The 20,044-nt window shown below is 40.5% G+C and overlaps 1 long non-coding RNA gene across 1 annotated transcript; it reads left to right on the top strand.

The window, feature by feature from the left end:
* Positions 1–2,092: 2,092 nt before the first annotated feature.
* On the top strand, positions 2,093–18,772 carry LOC142013014 (uncharacterized). The gene is made up of 3 exons (XR_012645524.1): positions 2,093–2,199; positions 17,577–17,700; positions 18,229–18,772. It is a non-coding gene; the product is annotated as an uncharacterized LOC142013014 (long non-coding RNA).
* Positions 18,773–20,044: the final 1,272 nt, after the last annotated feature.

The following is a 20,044-nucleotide window of genomic DNA, read 5'->3' as shown; positions in this document are numbered from 1 at the left end:
GATGTCAGCATACTTGGCAACCACAGCAAATTCAAAATTGCTTTAATTAGTCTCTGTGCATCCTGGCTTTGAAATAACCCGTAGAACAGAAGCTAACAAATAGAATAAGGCCATTTCTTGCAGGGGATCAGAAACAACTTCATAGAAGTAGAAATGTAACTTGAGATGACATATACCACACAGGGAAAAAAAGAAAACTCATGTTCTGAATGAGAACCAGAGCCTGTGATTTCATTCTGTTTCATCATTCATTTGAATTATTCTGCTGTCTTCTGCACTTGTTTTAATTCAAGTTCCATGCACTTGTTACAAACATTTGTAGTCTGCTTCTTAAAAACAAGCATTCTGGGCCATATTGGAATGTGTTGCCTAGAGAGGTGGTGGATTCTCCATTCCTTGAGGTTTTTAAGTCCCAGCTGGACAAGGTCCTGGCTGGGATGACTTAGTAGGGGTTGATCCTGCTTGAAGCAGGGTGCTGGACTATATGACCTCCTGAGGTCCCTTCCAGCCCTGTGATTCTGTGATTCTGTGATATTTAGGGCTGCAGTTAAAAAAGTAGATCTATTTTTTGAATATGAACCGACACATAGGTCAAGAAGGGACATTTTCACTCAACAACTAAACCACTGAGGGTTCCCCTCCTCACAAGGTTTTTGAAGCTTATTTCACTCCTCCTTTATGATTCTTCAAAACTGGTCTGGATTTCCAACTTGAAATACAGCCCTCCAGGTATTTGATGTGTCAAATACAGGACAATAACATGAGAGCATTACATAGAGGTTAAAGTAAACTGGTTCTAACTGCTCACAGAGCAGCTCTGACTAGATAAAGGAGCTACTTATGGCCATAAAACAGATTGGGGCCCAGGCTGTGTTGAAGTGGAACTGAGTGAATAGCCAATTATTTAGTTTACTGGTATTTTTAAAAAAATCTAAAACATGTATTTTGATTTTGCAAATTTTTATTTTTTGAATGTTATTATGAAATTAATGTACTTGCCAAAATGAAAAGTTATTTTGAATTGAAAACTAGTTTAGGAAATACCATTTTTTTAATTTTTGGGAGAAATGTTTAGATTTTTTATTTCCTCACAAGTGCAATAGATCAATGAAGTCAGTATTTCAGCGTCACTGAATATGCATTTTTAACGGAAAAATCACAGACATAAAAATGGGAGGCAGGACGGGCAGTACAGAGGTCTTTACAGACCTCTAAAATGGATTAAGATTTACCTTGGGAGAAGCATCATGTCCATTCTAGTTGTTCCTGTACCCATCACCAACTCTACGCTCAAACATTTGTCAAACCAGTTGCTCTAACTTTGGCACGTTTCGAAGACATCAGAACAAAAAGCCATGTGGTATTAAGAAAAGGATACTGGGGCACATGAAAGCAAGCACCTTCTTTGCCTCTTATCCAGTATTTTATAATTCCATTCTCCTTAGAAGCTACTGCATATGCTTTGGTCTGCTTATATATTTGGTGTCTTATGCCAAGCTGCATCCATAGAGATTTCTTGCAATGTTATTTATTGAAATGTCTTACAGTCTCTCTACTTACTCATCCAGACATGTTTTTTGTGAGCAGAGGGAAGCAGTGAAAGAAGACCACAAGCCTCAGGCAAACATATATAAGAAACAACTCTTCAGTTAAGTATAAACAGTGCTCACAGTGCTGCAGAATCCAGCATGCCCCTGTGCCCCCGAATCATAAAACTGCCAAGTTATTAACCGTTTCAGAAAAAGACGCTATCTAGAAACTCAAGAAGTAAAGCTTGCAATCTGTCCTAGTAACCAGGGCTAATTTGCAGCCCAGGTTTGGTGATCAGGAGGCAGCCTGAGAAAATAGTCAGCTGTTTTATCTTATAGTCTGGCCACGTCTTTGCCTGAGACTATTTCTCTTTACCAAAGCATTCCTCTGAAAAGACTAGTTTTTCCACTTTTAGTGCTAGGGTACTTGTAGTTCTGTGAGTCAGATGAGAAATGGCAACATGAAGCATATAAATCAACACAATATGAATTTCATGACAGGAGACAAGTGACGTGACACACAGAAGTTTCCTAAAACAGAACAAACCCAGACAGTAAACCACCATCTCAGTTCTGAGAGCTGGCCTGATTTAACAAATGGACTTCTGCTTTCTCTTTTTCATTACATCCTGATGAAGGAAACAAGGTAATTTGTAGCTGAATGCTCCAGGTAAGGGCTGGCTTTTTATTCACTTGAATGGCAGAACAGATGGTGGAGGAATCCTAAAGGACCTGCAACAAAAGAATTAATAGGGTGGATAATTCAAGGGGTTACTAGTTTGAGTAATCCTGTTGAAGTCAAGTGCTTCAGTAAGCCTTGGATCAGTTTCTGAATGGGGACTGCTTTCAAGGATAGATAGATAAACATAACAGTCAAGTGGGTATAGTACAAAGTTATTGCTGTAAATATCCTTTTATAAGCATCATTATTTTTAATTACCTACCAGTTATATTGCTGTAATGCCAGAGGGCCTACGCAAGATTATAGCCCCACCCCACACTGCTAAGCATTGTACTAACATACCCAAACACAGACTCTGTGAGTAGGAACTGAAGAATAGAATTATTGGTCCAGATTAAGAATATGATATTCAGAGGAAGAAAGGTAGAAAAGGCAAGATTTATGAAGATAGTTAGGCGCCTAAAGATGCACATGATGGAATTTATAGAAGTGCCTAAGTATGAGTTAGGTGCCTTAAAATACCCATGACTTTCAAAGAAGCATTTTTATTACCCTGAAGTATTTGATGCTGTTTGCTGATGAAGATAGTATGCTAGACTAGAATAACCCTGGATCTCGTCCAGTATGGTATTCCTAAATTTTTATAGTTCTCTCCTTTTGAAGTTTGAAAAGGGCCTAAATGACTTAGGATCCCGAGTCCCTTTGACTTTCATGAACAGTTAGGCACCTTAGAATATCTGGGGCTTTAAAATAATATAGGAGCCCAAGTCCCATATTTAAGTTTGAATAATAATAATAATAATAATAATAATAATAATAATAATAATCGGCAATTTTTACTCTGGATTTTAATTTGACTGGTGGGTCAAGAGATACAGGAAGATATCACAATGCACATAAGTGGTAGAACAGGAAATAAAATCCAGAAGTCCTGATTCACAACCCTTCTGGTCTAACCATTAACACATTGCTCCTAGGACTGAAACATTATTAATAGCTTTCAGCCTGAGGAAACATTGAACTAAAAATTAAGGGTTACAGAGAAAGAGAGGAGATGAATTTTTTTATTACCTGCAAGCTGCATCATCAACAGGGATAAGAGATACCCACAAACCAGCTAATTTAGCAAATTATGACATCTTCTAAACCAGCATTTCCAGTGCTTCAATGTCAGTTCTAAAACTTACATTCTCTGAAAGTGACCATGCTCAAAAATCTACCTAAGCATGTCTAGCTAAATATTCCAGATGCCTTTCAAGACCTAATATATGCCATCTGGAAGCTGTTTGTTTAAAATCTTGCATACCTCATACAAAAGCAAAATAATTCCCTTTTAAAAATCATTATTCTCGTGAAGTGTTTAACCTCTGTTTCCAACTGTCAGAAATGTTAATGCTTTTCTGTCTTTGAGCAGGGAACACTGGGGAACATTCTATCAGCACTTGCAATTCAAAGAGCACTAGAATTCACTTGATATTCTCTTGAGAGACAGGAAATACGGTCATATTATCCTAGCATATGAAATACAGCAGGAACAGTTGTTGCATTAACCCTCAGAGCAAATAAAATCCTTTTCTCCTAACAAAGGACTCTGAGTTTCTCTGAGCGTTTTAGTCCCTAAATCTTTTCCTTGTATGTTCAAAAAAGTTATGAGATTCATAATAAAAATGGAAGCCAACATATGTATAAGTGTCTTTGACACAGTTGGGTGAAATATCTGTTATGAAAAGATTCCTTGATGAAATGTCCCTGGTTTTGAGTTTAATTAAAAAAAGCAAGAGATAGATGCTTTATCTGCAAATTTTTGTTACATCTTTTAAAAATATAGGTAAAAGTCCAGAGACATTTTTAATATTGTGTCCGGAAGTTTGCTTCTATTTCAAAACACCACTTGGAAATTGATATGCAGAAGGATATGTAAAATGATAGGATGATGGCTATTTTTGTGGATTCATGCAGCTCAGACAGACCTTTATATAGAACTTTAGCAGTAATGATAAATTATTTAACCACTTGCATGGCCACATATTCACATTAAACCTGGAGGTCTGGATATAACTGTCCTGAGGACTAATGCCAATGAAGCATAAAACCAATGCAAGTATGATGTGGCATTCAGAACAGGTTTATATCTTTAATTAGGCCTGAACTGTGACGCCCATGAGGTTACAACTCTGCATGCTCCATCAGTAAAACTTAAAATTTAGTTTTTCATTCAGGAAAACACTTAAGTGCACACTTAAAAATAATTCCATGTTTAATGCTTTCCTGAATATGGATGTTTTCATGTATGAAGGTTTTAATGACCCCTCAGATTTGTGTCTGCTCTTGACCGAATTACATCCGTGATACCCACTTCTTCTTTTCCCCTTTCCTGTGCCACAAACCATGTTCCCAAGAACCTCTCTTAAAGCGTAATAAAAAAAACCCCTGTGAACAGTCACACTGAAAGCTCACAAGAGTACAGGCTTTACAAGACAGGCTAGTGGAATTTTGAACTATCGTGAACATTGCTGTCAAAGCAAGCCATTCAAAACTCAGAGTTAAGCTGCTCTGTTATATATTGTGGCTGTGCAAGAAGGAATACAACATCCCACTTAAAAAAGCCCTATGGAAATTACCAGACGCCCTACTCCCTCCAAAATGACTATGAAAGGATTTAAAGCAGTTAATTTTATTAAAAATTATTTAAACAAAATTAATGGCATTTCCAATGCTATCTTTAATACCCCTCTCCTGCACCTAGAACCAAGACCCCCTTACCTCATCCACTCTAATGACATTTCCAAAAAGACCTACCAACTACAATTATTCCTGGAGACACTCTACATACTGCATTTTTAAATACACATTTGCAATGGTAGCGATAGTAGTTATTTTGCTGAATAATCACCTACCATTCAAACTCTTGAAGAGTTATAAGGCTAATTCACTGGACAACGAGCCCCAAAATAAAACTGAAAACAGTTTGCAGAATGTTCTGTCTGCAGCTAATATTTTCAAATATGGTTTGCATGGAAAAGTTAATTTGTTAAAGAAAAATTGGATTTTCCATATTAATTGCCTCTTGTAGATTTCCAGTCCAATTGGAGCCTTTTCTCTTTATCTTAAAAAAAAAAAAAAAAACAACTATGTTTCTACCTGTTTGCCCAAATTCAGCCTGTTCTCTGAAAGTTAATCTTAGGTACTATTGCCCGTGCTACAGATATTATGCCATTTTATGCCCACATATGCAGGGGAGCAGTGAGGGGAAAAATGTGAAATGAAATGTGCTAGAGATTTAGGCAAAGGTTATATGGAGTAGGGCCTTAAAAGCAATTTTAAAGCTTATAGTCTCAAGTTTAAAGATGGGCTATAATAACAGAGAAAAGAGAGGGACTAGTCAGATGTGGGAGGCAAAAGGAAATCAGTATCTTAGATTCTCATATTCAAATTCAAGAAGTATGAGTAATAAGCAGGAAGAACGTGAAGTCAAAAACAAATACAACTATGACATAATTGGTTTCCAGAGACTTGGTGGGATAATACACATAACTGGAATATTGGTATGGAGGGGTACAGCTTGCATGGGGAGGATAGGCAGGTAAACAGGGAAGAGGTGTTGCCTTATGAATTAAAAATGTTCACACCTGGACTGAGGTGGAGATGGATGCGGAGACAGACACATTGAGTGTCTATGGGTTAGGTTGAAAGAGGTAAAAAACAAGGGTGATGTCATGCTAGGGATCCACTACAGACCACGTAGCCAGGTAGAAGATGTGGATGAGGCTTTTTCTAAGAAACTAACAAAATCTTCCAAAGTACAGGATTTGGTGGTGATGGGGGACTTCAACTATCCAGACATATGTTGGCAAACTAACAAAGTGCGGCATAACCTATCCAGAAAGTCCTTGGACTGCACTGACAATATATTTTTTTTAGAAGGTTGAAAAAACTAGTGGAGGGGAAGCAGTTCTAGATTTGATTTTAACAAATAGGGAGGATCTTGGTGAGAATTTGAAAGTGGAAGGCAGCATGGGAGAAAGTGATCATGAAATCATAGAGTTCATGACTCTGAAACTGTGTTTACACTAAAAAGTTTTGTCTACAGAAGGGAACTTCTGTCAACAAAACTAAGGAGCATCCACAGTAAAAATGTGTTCTGTCTAGAATCTGTGACAGAACACAATCTTTTTCCCTGCAGAATTATGTCTTGAAAGTTTGAGGCGTAGCACCTCTGTAGACAAATTCTGTAAAGAGAAAAATAGTGTAGATGCTCCAGGGGCCCCTCTGTTGACAGAGCCCCATTTGCAGAGCTTCTGGTTGGCTGTTCTGTCAACAGAAGGCTGGGCAGTCTGGACGCTCTTTGTTGACAGAGGCCTTCGACCGGGGGGAGCCCCCATTAGGTGTGGGTGTGTTTTGTAGACAGACGTTCTGTTGGCAAAACTCTGTTGACAATGACTTTTGTAGACAGAACTTTGTAGTGCAGACCCAGCTTAAGGAACAGTGAAAGAGAGAACAGCAAAATAAAGACAATGGATTTGCAGGACGGCAGATTTTGGTAAACCCAGAGAGCTGGTAGGAAAGGTCCCATAGGAAGCAAGACTAAAAGGAAAAACAACTGAATAGAGCTGGCAGTTTTTCAAAGGGACATAATAAAAAAGGCCCAAAAGCAAGCTATACCTCTGCATAGGAAAGGTAGAAGATCCTGTGTGATCTCAAAATCAAAGGAGTGGAAATCAGGAGAAATTACAAAGTGTAGCCAACCAGGCTCGGGTTCCCCAGAGACGAGGCTGCACCCAGAAGGCGAGTGCTATATTTGGTTTATTGAAAGCGCGTGACACCCGCGACGGGAGCCCCGGAGATGCCGCAGTCACCAGTGGGGAAAACCCGACGCGTCGGAGCTTCGCTCGGGGAGAGGCTCAGTAACAGGCCTCCTAACACTAGCTGATAAAGCTGAGCTCATTAACATAAGGTTGCCTAAAATTGCCTATGCATTTCTTATCACTATCTCTTGTGGCCTACTGCCAGCGTAGCCTTGAAATCTTGGCAAGCGCGACTTGTTCTGCAGCTGTTCCCATGGTAGTTTGCAGCTTTCACCTTGCACAGACTGGTCTTTTTAGATTCTCCTGAGGATTCACAGAGGGGTCGATCTGCTCTCATAAGACCGTTACAAACTCTTCTCGCACCCTACACAAAGCATGAATATAAGCAAACAGTATGTGCATGAAGGGGCAAGATTAGAAAGGCAAAGGCACAAAACAAGCTCAGACTAGATAGAGACATAAAGGGTAACAAGAACATACTATAAAATTATTAGAAGCAAGAGAAAGACCAAGGACAGGGTAGGTCCACTGCTCAGTGAGGAAGGAGAAATAATATCAGGAAACTTCGAAATGGCAGAAGTGCTTAATTTCAGTCTTAATTAAGAACTCTAATGTAGAAGTGCCTAACATAGCAAATGCTATTGGGAAGCGAGTAGGTTTATAGGATAAAAGAAAAGAAAAGAAAAGAAAAGAAAAGAACAAGTAAAAAATTACTTACAAAACTTAGATGTATCCTAGAATATTTAAGGAGCTGATAGAGGCGGTATTGGATCCTTTAGCTATCACCTTGGAAAAGTCCTGGAAGTCAGGAGAGATTCCAGACAACTGGAAAAGGGAAAATATAGTACCCATCTGTAAAAAGGGAAAAAAAGAACAACACAGGAAACTACCAACCAGTCAGTTTAACTTCTGTGTAGGGGAAGGTAATGTAGCAAGTAATTAAGGACATCATCTGCAAATATCTGGAAGAAAATTAGGTGATAGCTAACAGCCAGCATGGATTTGTAAAGAACAAATCATGCCAGACCAATCTGATAGCTTTCATTGACATGATAACAAGTCTTGAGGATAAGGGAGAAATGGTGGAGGTGGTATACCTAGACTTTGCTAAGGAATTTGGTATGGTGTTGCATGATCTTATCAATAATCTGGGCAAATACAACTTAAATGGGGCTCCTATAAGTTGGGTGCATAACTGGCTGGATAACCATTCTCAGAGTAGATATTAATGGTTTGAAGTCATTCTGGAAGGTCAAAAAAAGTGGGGTTCTGCAGAGATCTATTTTGGGACCAGTTCTATTCAATGTCTTCATCAACAGTTTAGAGACAGACATAGAGAGTAAGCTTAGTAAGTTTGCAGATGATACCAAGATGGGAGGGGTTGTGACTGCTTTGGAGGATCAGGTCAAAATTCAAAATAATATGGACAAACTGGAGAAATGGTATGAGGTAGACAGGTTGAAGTTTAATAAGGAAAAATGCAAAGTACTGCACTTAGGAAGAAACAATCAGCTTCATACCTACAGAATAGGAAGAAACTCTCTAGGAAGGAGTACTGCAGAAAGAGATTTAGGAGTCATAGTGGACCACAAACAGTGTTATGTGCTTGCAAAAAACGCAAACATTATTCTGGGATACATTAAGAGCAGTGTTGAGAGCAAGGCATGAGAAGTCATTCTTCTGCTCTACTCAGGGCTGATCAGTTCTCTATTACAGTATTGTGTCCAGTTCTGGGCACCACATTTCAAGATGGTTATGGAGAAATTGGAGAAGGTCTACAGAAGAGCAACAAGAATGATTAAAGGTCTAGAGAACATGAGCTATGACAGAAGACTGAAAGAACAGGGTTTCTTTAGTTTAGAAAACAGAAGACCTAGAGGGGACATGATAGTGGTTTTCAAGTACCTAAAAGAGAGTTACAAGGAGGAGGGAGAAAAATTGTTCTCCTTGGCCTCTGATGATAGGACAAGGAGCAATGGGCTTAAACTGCAGTAAGGGAAGTTTAGTCTGTACATTAGGAAAAGCTTCCTAAGTGTCAGGGCGGCTAAAAGCTAGAACAAATTGCCTATGAAGTTTGTGAAATCTCCAGTGATGGAGATATTTAAGAGCAGATGAGACAGACATCTATCGGGGATGGTGTAGAAGTGGTTGGTCCTGCTGTGAGGGCAGGAGACTGGACTCGATGACCTCTCAAGGTCCCTTCCAGTTCCAGTGTTCTGTGATTTAATTGCAATGAGAGTGAGTGAACTGACAAAAGCGCGAGGAGGAGGGGCTTCAGGACATGATCTAAAGTGATGAATGAGAAAGATCCTTCTGGTGGCAATATAGTGGATAGACTGACAGGGAGGGGATTGCCAGGTTAAGAGGTAGGAAGAGATGAATTCAGTAGTTCACAAGTATTATAGTCTCCAAAAGCATCTGAGAGGGTTCGATGTTGTATGTGAAATAAATTAAGAGCTCAGTCAAATCCCTACAGGTCAGTTTGCTACTTCAAACTAATTTCATTTGAGGCCAAGAAAGGAATGGGCAGAGAAGCTGAAATAGTTTATAATCACTTGAGGTAATAAGGTGATCTTCAGGCTGAGAAAAATGTAGTGGGTGACTTGGGGGAGGCTAACAAGGCCACTTCTTCATCTCTAGATGTACACCTCTTGTGTGTATAGAGAACTTCATTTTACAAGTAAGTCAAACTATGTTTCACATTCCCATCAAATTGTCAAAAACCACAAATGAATTTATTTTCAAATATCAGCCTTTTCCCTTTTCAAGTTTCATAACATAAAAGAACTTTTGCTCCTTCCTGGAATTGTTTTGTTTCAAAAGATCCTAGACCTATTATTTTATGAAAGACGTTAACTGCTATGAACTGTTCACAGACAGCTATAACCCGTTTCCTTGTTGATCTGTATGGTAGCTTTCAGATCCCTACTAAGATGTACACGGGTTATCCTCTTGTCCTTGATCAAGATAAAATGCTCCCAGTGAACTGCATGAAAGCTGCCACAAAGTGAAACTTATTTACAAATATATGTGAAAATATAGATGGAGAAAGCATTTGTTAAATGCACAGGGGAAAAACCCAAACAAACCTGTCCTCACAGCTCTTTCAATGCCAACCATGGGTATTTTGCTGGGCCAGATAGAAATATTGACTCTTAAAAGACTAATCTAGCCACATAGTTTGTAAGCAAGTTGGAAGTGGGAGAGAGGGATACCTAGCCAAACCATCCCTGTTTTTCCAGAGATCTTTTTGAAAATGCTGTGAAAGACATTCTGTCAAGCTCTAGGTTTTCATAGTAAAACTGTCTAACCTGATTTATACAGGGTTTGATAGATAGCCTACATCACACATCAGAAGGGGATAATGGATCATACCTCCCTTGATTTATGTTTCTTTAGCGTACTCACTTTCTCAATGAATGGGAGGGGAGGGATACTGGGAAAATATGAAATTTTTCCGGTGGGGGTTACTCAGGAGATATGAGTATTAACATGAACAGATTATGAATGCTCTCCTTTGTGCAAAGGAGCCTTGTGGGCTAACTCTGCAAAGGGCTGTCTTGTGAGGATGAGCCTAATGCAAGCAATTTAGGAACTTCTTATGCCTCCTTGATGTGTGGATATCTAAGTGGGGAAAAGAGAGAGACTATGTTTATATTAGGAACCTGTACAGCTAGGCACCTCACAATTGTTAATGTATTTATCCTCACAGTACCCCAGACATAGTGCTATCACCCCATTTTAGAAATTAGGAGCTGAAACATGGAAAGGACAAACAACTTGTCCTGGGTCACACAGGAAGTCTGTGTCCAAACAAAGAACTGATCCTGTGCCTCTTGAATCCTGGGCTACTGCTCTAACCTCTGGACCAGCCTCCCTCTCTGAATGATATGGTACATGATCCCTGGCTTGTACCACGTAAGACAAACCCAAATTGAACTCCACCCCTGCCCCTCACCACTGGGAAAGTCAGAGACTATCCCTTCCCTTGTCGTGGCCCTAAAGAGGTCAGAGAAGACATAGGTCCACATAGCCATCCCCACACAAGCCAGCAGCATTTTCTATGAGGAATATGGAGCTGCATTCCAAAGAAGGAACACCATTGACTGTGGGATTAGTTTTGGGACCCTGCTGCCAGATGTTGTTGTTAGATATTCACTGCTTGCTGCTGTGTTGTGCTTTGCTTTATTGGCCTCCTCCAAGAATGAAGTGGCCAAAACTCTCCAGGTAAGTCAGACTTTATTTTATTCAGTCACTTGGTTTCTCACTTGAAAGCATATTTCTTTACCAAATAGTCTGTTCTACCTTCCAAGTTTGCTTACTCAGGTAGAGAAAGGAAACTAAATTCTACTTTGATATAGACATTCATCATCCCCACTGAGTTGCATGGCAAATATATTAACTTATCACAGAGCAGATTTGGTCAAAGTGGGTGGTTTTGTTTTGTGTGTAAATTGGGAAAAATGCTTCAATATGGTCTAATTATTCTCCTTTGGCTCATATATCAATATTCTAGAGGCTTTTGTCAGTTTGAAGAGATAATTTATGCATATATGGATATAAATCATTATAACAGTCTCTTTAAATTAATATGCTTCCAATATCCACATGACCAGGAGCAAAGGTTACTTTGTATATTTCTAAATTCAGAAGGCAATCAAGGAATATGAATTTAACAGATTTTCCAAATATTTGCACAGTCAGGTTCATGAGGTAAGATATGGGGCTACATTACAGCTCTTACTGCCGGGGTGTGCTGCACAGGGGTTTGCAAGGCAGGAATGAAGCCACAATGGAAGAACCCAGGGAGGAATTCTGGCTAGCTCTCCATCAGATCTGCCCCCTGTTTAGTGCAATATTCCAGCTGTGCCGTATTGATTCAGTTACCTCATCTCTCATTTCCTTCTTGTGAGCAATAGAAGTGATGGTAAGTTGCAGCGCCCACACAGGACCCAGGAATTGTGCCTGGCTTCAGTTTGGTTCACAAATATGAGGGAAACTCTTCCTGTCCTCTGTTCCTCTAACGTAGGTGTTCTCAGCCTATTTATTATTGCGGGCCACATACAATACTACTTGTATGGCCCCCGGGGATGTCACATTGGCTGCAGCTATGCGCTGATGGGGCTACAAGTGGCCCAGAGGCTGCAGGCTAAGAACCACTGCTCTGGTGCATTTACTCGTGACTGGGCAAAATCTAACAAACAAGACAGATCCCCATATAGCTGGCTAATATTCTATCTTCTTCTCGGCTTATGCACAGTGGGCCTCAGGTGGATATCAGGGGATATGAAGGGCAGCCAAGGTGGGACCACTGGGTAAGTTCACAATAAGGTCCTTATGTTACCCTTATTCTACAAGCAACACACTAATTGACCTCAATGGAAATCCTGTGATAGCAGTGGGAGTAGCATACACCAAGGCTGTGGCCACACTTGGCCAAAACTTCGAAATGGCCATGTTAATGGCTACATTGAAGAATACTAATGAGGTGCTGAATTGAATATTCAGCACCTCATTAGCATTTGCAGGCTTCTGACAGCGGTGCTTCGAAAGCACCGCTTTCGAATGCGCTCAGCTTGGCGCGGCTAAACGGGGGTCCTTTTTGAAAGGACCCCAAACATTTCAAAATCCCCTTATTCCTCTGAGCTGGGGAGAGGACCCCCATGTAACCACGACAAAGAATTAGTATTCTTCAATCTGGCCATCAGCATGGCCATTTTGAAGTTTTGGCCAAGTGTGGCCATAGCCCAAGAAAGTATGTTGGCCGAAACCCAGACTTACAAAAATATTTAAATCATATAGGGTATGTCTCCACTAGCCCAAAACTTTGAAATAGCCATGCAAATGGCCATTTCGAAGTTTACTAATGAAGCACTGAAATACTTATTCAGCACCTCATTAGAAAGCTGGCAGCCGCAACACTTCAAAATTGCTGTGGCTTGCTGCCGCATGGCTCATCCAGACAGGGGTCCTTTCCGAAAGGACCCTGGCAACTTTGAAATCCCTTTATTCCTATCAGCAGATAGGAATAAGGGGATCAGCAGACAGGAATAAGGGGATTTCAAAGTTGCTGGGGTCCTTTCAAAAAGGAGCCCCATCTGGAGGAGTGCCACAGCAACTTCAAAGTGCCACAGCTGCTAGCATTCTAATGAGGTGCTGAATATGTATTTCAGCATCTCATTAGTGAACTTCAAAATGGCCATTTGCATGGCCATTTGAAGTTTTGGGCTAGTGTAGACACAGCCGTAAAGTTTCAGACAGGCTCCTAGTGACATTTTCAGTAGTATTTAACCTACTTAACTTCTTCCATAAATATCTCCAAGAGCCTATGGTTTTAGGGGCCAAATAATTCAGTAAATCTGGCCTCTTGTCTTCCTCTATTGTTTATCTTTTTAAGCAGGATAGTGGGATTACTTTCAAATCACACATTTCTATTGCATTACAAATCTGGGGTAAAAGATTTGGGTGAACTTCTGGTCTCTTAAAAACCCTCAGAGATTTGTCATTGACTTCAGTGGGCACAAATATCTCTATGGATGGAAATTCTACACTCAGATCCTTAGTTAACCCATTCCAGGGTTTTGTCACCCGCTGAGTGAAATAATTGTTCCTACTATACAACCTAGACCTCCCTCACTGCTACTTAAGACCCCTGCTCCTCACTCTGTTATCTGTCACCACTGAGTCCAGTCTGGTTCCATTGACTGACACCCCTTCAGGGAGTTGGAGGCTGCCATCAAAACCCCCTTTTCGGCAGACCAAAAAACCCAAGTTCCCTCTGCCTCTCCTCAAAAATCCAGCCACCTAATCTTTTTTGATACACTCTGCTAGACCCTATCCAATTTGTCCATATCCTTTCTGTCATGGGGAGCCTCAAACTAGATGGCGTACTCCACCTCTAGGCTTAGCAGTGCTGAAGAGAGGGGAATAATCATTTCCCTCAATCTGCTGGCAATGCTCCGATTAATGCAACCCAGTATGCCATTAGCTTTCTTAACAAGGAGGACACATAGCCAGCTTCTCATCTGTTGCAGCTTCCAAGTCCTTTCCTGCAGAACTGCAGCAAGTTTGTTTCCAGCCTACAGTGCTGCTTGGTATTCCTCTGTCCTAAGTGCAGGACTCTGCACTTGTCCTTGTTGAACCGTATCAGATTTCTTTTGGGCCAATCCTCCAACTTGTGCAAGTCACTCTAGACCATTGAACTAGTATTGAACTAGAAAATGTAGAGAAGTTCATATACCTGGGGAGCAACTTAACATATGGTCTATACTGTAAGAAGAAAATAGCAACTAAAATAGCGAAAGCAAGAGCAAGTTTGAAGGCGATGGAAAAGATCTGGAAAAGCAAAGCAATTAGCTTAAGAACAAAGCTGAGTGTCTATAAAACATATGTATTCAGCAGCATGTTGTACGGATGTAAGACATGGGTGATAATGAAAGATTCGAAAAGAAAAATGTTGGCCTTCGAAAGGAGTTGTTATAGAAAGATCGTGAAAATAGGATGGACACAGAAGGTCACCAACTACGAATTATATAGAAAGATACAGCCGAAAGAGAACCTGCTGCAGAAGGTCATAAAATGGAAGCTACAACTATCTGGGCATATTTGCAGAATGAATGATGAATGAAAAATTAAGACCCTGGTATTCGGCCGAATGGGTGGTTTGAATAGGAGAGGCAGACTCCACAGAGAATGGATAGATGATATAGTAGATTGGTGTGGAGCTAGTCTACAGAAACTAAGCCACTCTGCACTGGACAGCGAAAGATGGAAGGAAATAGTGAGACAGGCATCAGACACAAACGGGTGCTGAGCCCACGGTTATTGATAACGATGATGACGACGATGACGACTACTCTGGACTATGTTTTTACCTTCCAGTGTATCTACAACCCCCAAACCCCAGCTTAGTGTCATCTGCATATCATCTGTCTCAACAGGGAGAAGTTCATCATTGTCTAATAAGGCCCGGGTCTACAATGAAAGAGTTTGGACAGAAAGTTAAAAATGTCGTATCCCACTGAAACTGTATTCGGAAGTGAAACTGCTTCCAACTGGATGAGATATTTCCAATCTTTTGAGTACTTGTTAATTAAAGTTCTTTTAATATTTTTCATCTATGACAAGCCCCAAGACATTTTTTTATTCTTCTGTTGTTTTCTACAACATATACATACAAACTTGTCAGAAAAAAAATGTGGGCAGTTACCACTCGGGTGAACAGGTGTCTCCTCCCTGCTAGCCTCTGTACCACATAGCTTGTTATATTTGTCATATTGTTACCTATCAAGCTGTGAACCAGTAAAGGCACCCAATATAGCTAAAGATGTTTTTATTTGTAAGCAACATATATGAAGAGTCCAATGGCTTTGCATTGACAGTTCCTATGGAGAAGACTAGAAACCTGCAGAGAGCCTGGGGCAGGTAGAGAAGAATTTTGGAATACCCTTGTTATATACAGATAAAAAGAGAAAAGCAAATAAATAATTATCTTCGTATGCTGCCATTTCTCTTATTAAAGAAGAAATAAATACTAATTTGTCAGTTTTCCAGACTACTAACTAGAACAAAGGCACTATTGACTTGCAATTTCCTTATGATGAAACACATTAAAGGATTTTGCATTGAGCTCTAGAAGAATTGGATATTTAAAGCATTGCACTACACTATGTATTGCTCCCTCAACATCATCTTTATTATTGGTATTATGCTCACATGTAGGAGCCCCAAATATGATTGGGGCCCCATTGAGCTCAGTTATGTACAGAGTATGGGAAAAATAAAGACCAAGGATGGGAGAAGGAACAGAAGTAAAGTTACTTGCTAAGTAGATGAATGTCAGAGCTGACATAAGAACACAGACTTCCTGAATCCAGAGATGGTGCCTTCTTCACTAAGCCAACTGCCTCCTCTTCAGTATGGTCTTTGTCCTTTTTAGTTATGGACGCTTTCCCCCACCCACTTCTGTGTAGGGTGATGTTTACTGTACAATATACCACTGGGTTGTTAAAAGAAGGAATTAAGTCATGGTTGCATAACCCCATACAGATAAGACTTCATGGGGAAATAGAGGTGCCAGTGTCAGAGAACTAGAACTGAGTAATTCACAGTGAAAAATATATGGATAAACTACCTCAACTGTCTAGTGGCAGATTTCTGGAAGCATATATATGTATTTTTTTCCAATGTTACTGAAACTTACAGGTACCTGGTTACTCTGTGAATGCTATTCACTACGGCCTCAGTTCCGGAAAACATTGACGTCTGTGTCTAAGCCACTAAAACTCACATCAAACAGGTGCTTCTGTCCCATTGATTCTTAGATACTGCAATATGACACAAGTCATTAATAGCTCAAATACACCCTGGTCAGGAAAGCATCGCAAAGTGTTCTTAACTTTAAGCACATCCTTAAGTGTTAAACACACAAACATCTCTGTCGTCAATGGCAGAGAACCAAAATCACTTACGCCCATGTAAAACAAAAAGCAGTTTTGGTCCTCCTGCTTTAAAGAAAAGCAAAGCAGAAAAAAACAGTGCTTATGGAAATGGAAATAAACTGGCTAAAGATGTTAAATGAAATAGTTGTGGATTATTTATTCATTCATTTGGCATTATTCACCCAAATCTGAAGAGAACACAGAGGTATGAAGTGATTGATGGACTCAAAAGAATCAGCTCTGAGCCAAAAAGACCAAAAGAGTAGCTGGGATCCACTGTATATGGGGAATTTTTGTTTTTAATTTGGAAGGAATAATGGGAAGATTGTTTCACATGTAAGGCCAGTTTTGAACTTTATCTGCAGTGATAAAAAACCTCCATTTTGGAGCACACAGATGCACAATGAACAAGTTTTTTTTGAAGAATATTAATCTCCAGAAACATTTGTAAGAGGCATTCTACTTCACAAGGAATTGGGTTACAGAGGACTTGTCCTTCCCCAGGGGCTGATTGTTTAAGGCATTCAGTTACAATATAATGGTTTTGAATGTTTTAAAGGTAGATCCTATGGTGTGTGACACATTTTTGCATGAAATAAACTCTATAGCACAGAAAGGTCATATTTTCCAGACTGGCTAATTTAATCTCCCCGGAGGGCTCAATCTTCAAGGTGGGACTCCAGTGTCTAATTAAATTTGATCTAACATCCTAGTGTACGGTGAGGGTTTGGTGTGGCCTATTATAGAACTCTGAGCCACTCAAAGCACTCATATAAAATCTGTGCTAGATCCAACCCTCCTGCTCACCACATTGTAAGCAGTCTACAGGCCAGATGTTTGTCCAGCCTCCATCTCCATGTGACTTAAAAGAAAATTTTAGCAATAAAGAAAGAAAGAAAGAAAGAAAGAACTAAATTTTGAGACCTGAGCCACACTGAGCTAGATGACTTCCCATTAGAAGTGTTATAGATATTAAAAACCCTTTAATTCATTCATATGTGTATATCATTAGATAACATATGGGAAGTGGTTTTTAACTCTTGAAAGCTAATTACCTAATACAACTTTTAATGTCTACGGTGCCATGGGACTGCTTATTGGAAACTTTCTTTGTACTTAGGTTGAACCTCAATGTGTGTCCCAAAGGCCGGAGTGCACAGACAACAATGAAATCACTTCACCTTGACCTATGACCAGATATCTAGGAAGAAACCCCTAGCAATTAACAAAGGATACTTCTTACCGTAAGTGAGTGTGTTGTAATGAATGAGTTGTTGTAAACTATGAAGACCACCTCGTAATCTAAATGTGTTCTGTGGTGCGGGGGGAAGTAACAACTTCTTACAAGTGCTCACATATCACAACCCACCTATGAAAGGAGGTTGGGGGTGGGGTGAGTTGTGATACAACAGAACCTGTCTGAAACAGAAGTATGGGATGGATTGTGGGGAGCTCAAGGGAATGTTGGGGTATGGGGGTGCTGGAGACAGGACAGGAGCTTGGTAGCGTGGGGGCGGGGGCTCAGGGCAGGGGGCTGAGGTGTGTTTGGAGGAGAACAGACACCAAGGCAGGGGCTGAGTGCGGGGGGTTACAGCAGGTGGTTCCTTTGTGTGTGAGGGTGCAGAAGACAGTGTTGAGGGTGAGGAGGGGCTCAGCACAAGGGCTGGGGTTGGGGTGTGTAGAAGGTGTGTGGGGAGGGCAGGGAGTCTGAAGTACCCCGCAAAAAATTCATACCAGAGTTGCTTGTTCTTTCCTGTCTTCTACCACTCAAGGAATGAATGACTGCAGAGTGCACAGCTCCTTTGCCTCCTGACTTCCACAGCCAGAAGGAGGAATTAAGCAAACAGTACTGACCCCTCAGGCCCTGAGAGTGACAAAGAGGAAGAGAAGGCAGCAGCCCAGTTCGAATCAGGAAGGGAGGAACTTCAGTCTCTCTCCCTCCCTAAAGGGTGCCTGGGGAGTGAGAGGCTTGGGTGGATGTGCCCTCAGCAGGGTCCTTTCACCTGCCTGCCTCGTGCAGGAACCCACAGAGCCCCACTGGGAGTGCACCCACCTCCTCCTGCAGTAGAGCACCAGAGCTGGCCATCCATTTCTTACCGGAGCCTTCATTGGTGCACCCAGCTTCCTTTCACCTCTGGTTCTGTGAATGATAATGGGTATTTTTACTGCAAATTTTTTCAGTGATGTATGAAATAATGACCCTTTGATGTTTGTCATTATCTCAAAATCCTCCACCCCTCACACCTCTCTTTCAGACTTATGTATTCTGTTTGTCAGTTTTTTATTGCAATTGTTTTAGACCTCTGTATTACATAATGCTAGTCTGTACTGGAAATGCTACAGATCTGAAGAAATGGGTCTGGCCCATGAAAGTTCATCAGTTAATAAATCATTCTGTTAGCCCTTTAAGTGCTACACGACTGCTGTTTTGTTTCCTTTGACAGATGTTTTCAACTAATTAGAAATTGCTTGTTGCCACAGATACTATTAGTAATAATGACTAGGTCAGAAATTCCTTTAGGTTATCAGTCATGTGCATATAGACACCACAAAAATATCATAAGTAATTAGGGAAACATCAAAACAGAAGACATGGCAGGATCAATTGTGGGAAAGGAATTTGCTTTCCCTTCAAAGGAATTTTCTTCATCTTAAACTGGTACAGAAGGGGTAAATTTTGGAGAGTTAGCTGGAAGTGAAGCAAGCTGTTTCAATTCATCCTCTTAGAGGGTTTGGTAAAATATGCTTTTCTTCCTGTATAGATAGTCTTAAATACTTTTTCAGTTGAGTTTATTACTTGCAAACATGTCAGATGAAATCCAAAAACAACAGATGTTTCACATGAGGAGACACTTAAAACTGTTAAAAGTGACATTTGATACAGGGAACCTTATGGAACCTGCTAACTTCTGTAATAAGATGAGGGCCAGAAAAATAAGCCCATGTATCACAGGCCTGGTGTGAGGCCTGAACAGAAGTAGTCAAGACTTTGCTAACATAAGTCAAAGTTGATCTGTGGCCAAGAGGCAGGCCTTGCTCACAGAATCTGGCGAGAACAGGGCTCAAAGATGTACTAGGCACAAGCCTTGTAAACACATTCCAGGTTAGTACCAGAACACCTTGATATTAACATACACACCCTAGATAACCAGAATATAATGACCATGCTAAGAATAGGGTCAGAATGGCAGCACAATGGATAGAGATGTTTTGTTCAAACCTACATATATAAGGTTAATGAGTAGCACCACGGTACATCAGGATAGGTAACGTTGTATCTGGCCATGTCTACATGGGCAGATTCTATTGACAGAACAGCCCTTTTGTCAACAAAACTTGCCGAGCCACCACACAGCTAAAGCATTCTGTCAAGAGTTTGCCAACAAAACTCAGCTGTGTAGTCAGCAGCTTTATCCCAGTTCCTGATCAGAAAGAAAACCACTGCTCAGTTTTCACTTACTCTCCTCACAGTGCACGTTGAGTCACTTCAGGAATTTCTAGATAGGGGCCAGCTCAGCATAGCTACATCTACACGGTTATGCTACATCGAAATAGCTTATTTCAACGTAGCGAAATCAAAATAAGCTA

The sequence above is a fragment of the Carettochelys insculpta genome, chromosome 5, assembly GCF_033958435.1.
Source record: "Carettochelys insculpta isolate YL-2023 chromosome 5, ASM3395843v1, whole genome shotgun sequence".
Classification (NCBI taxonomy): domain Eukaryota; kingdom Metazoa; phylum Chordata; order Testudines; family Carettochelyidae; genus Carettochelys; species Carettochelys insculpta.
Note: the sequence above shows the minus strand (reverse complement) of the source record. Positions and strands in the feature narration are given on the sequence as shown.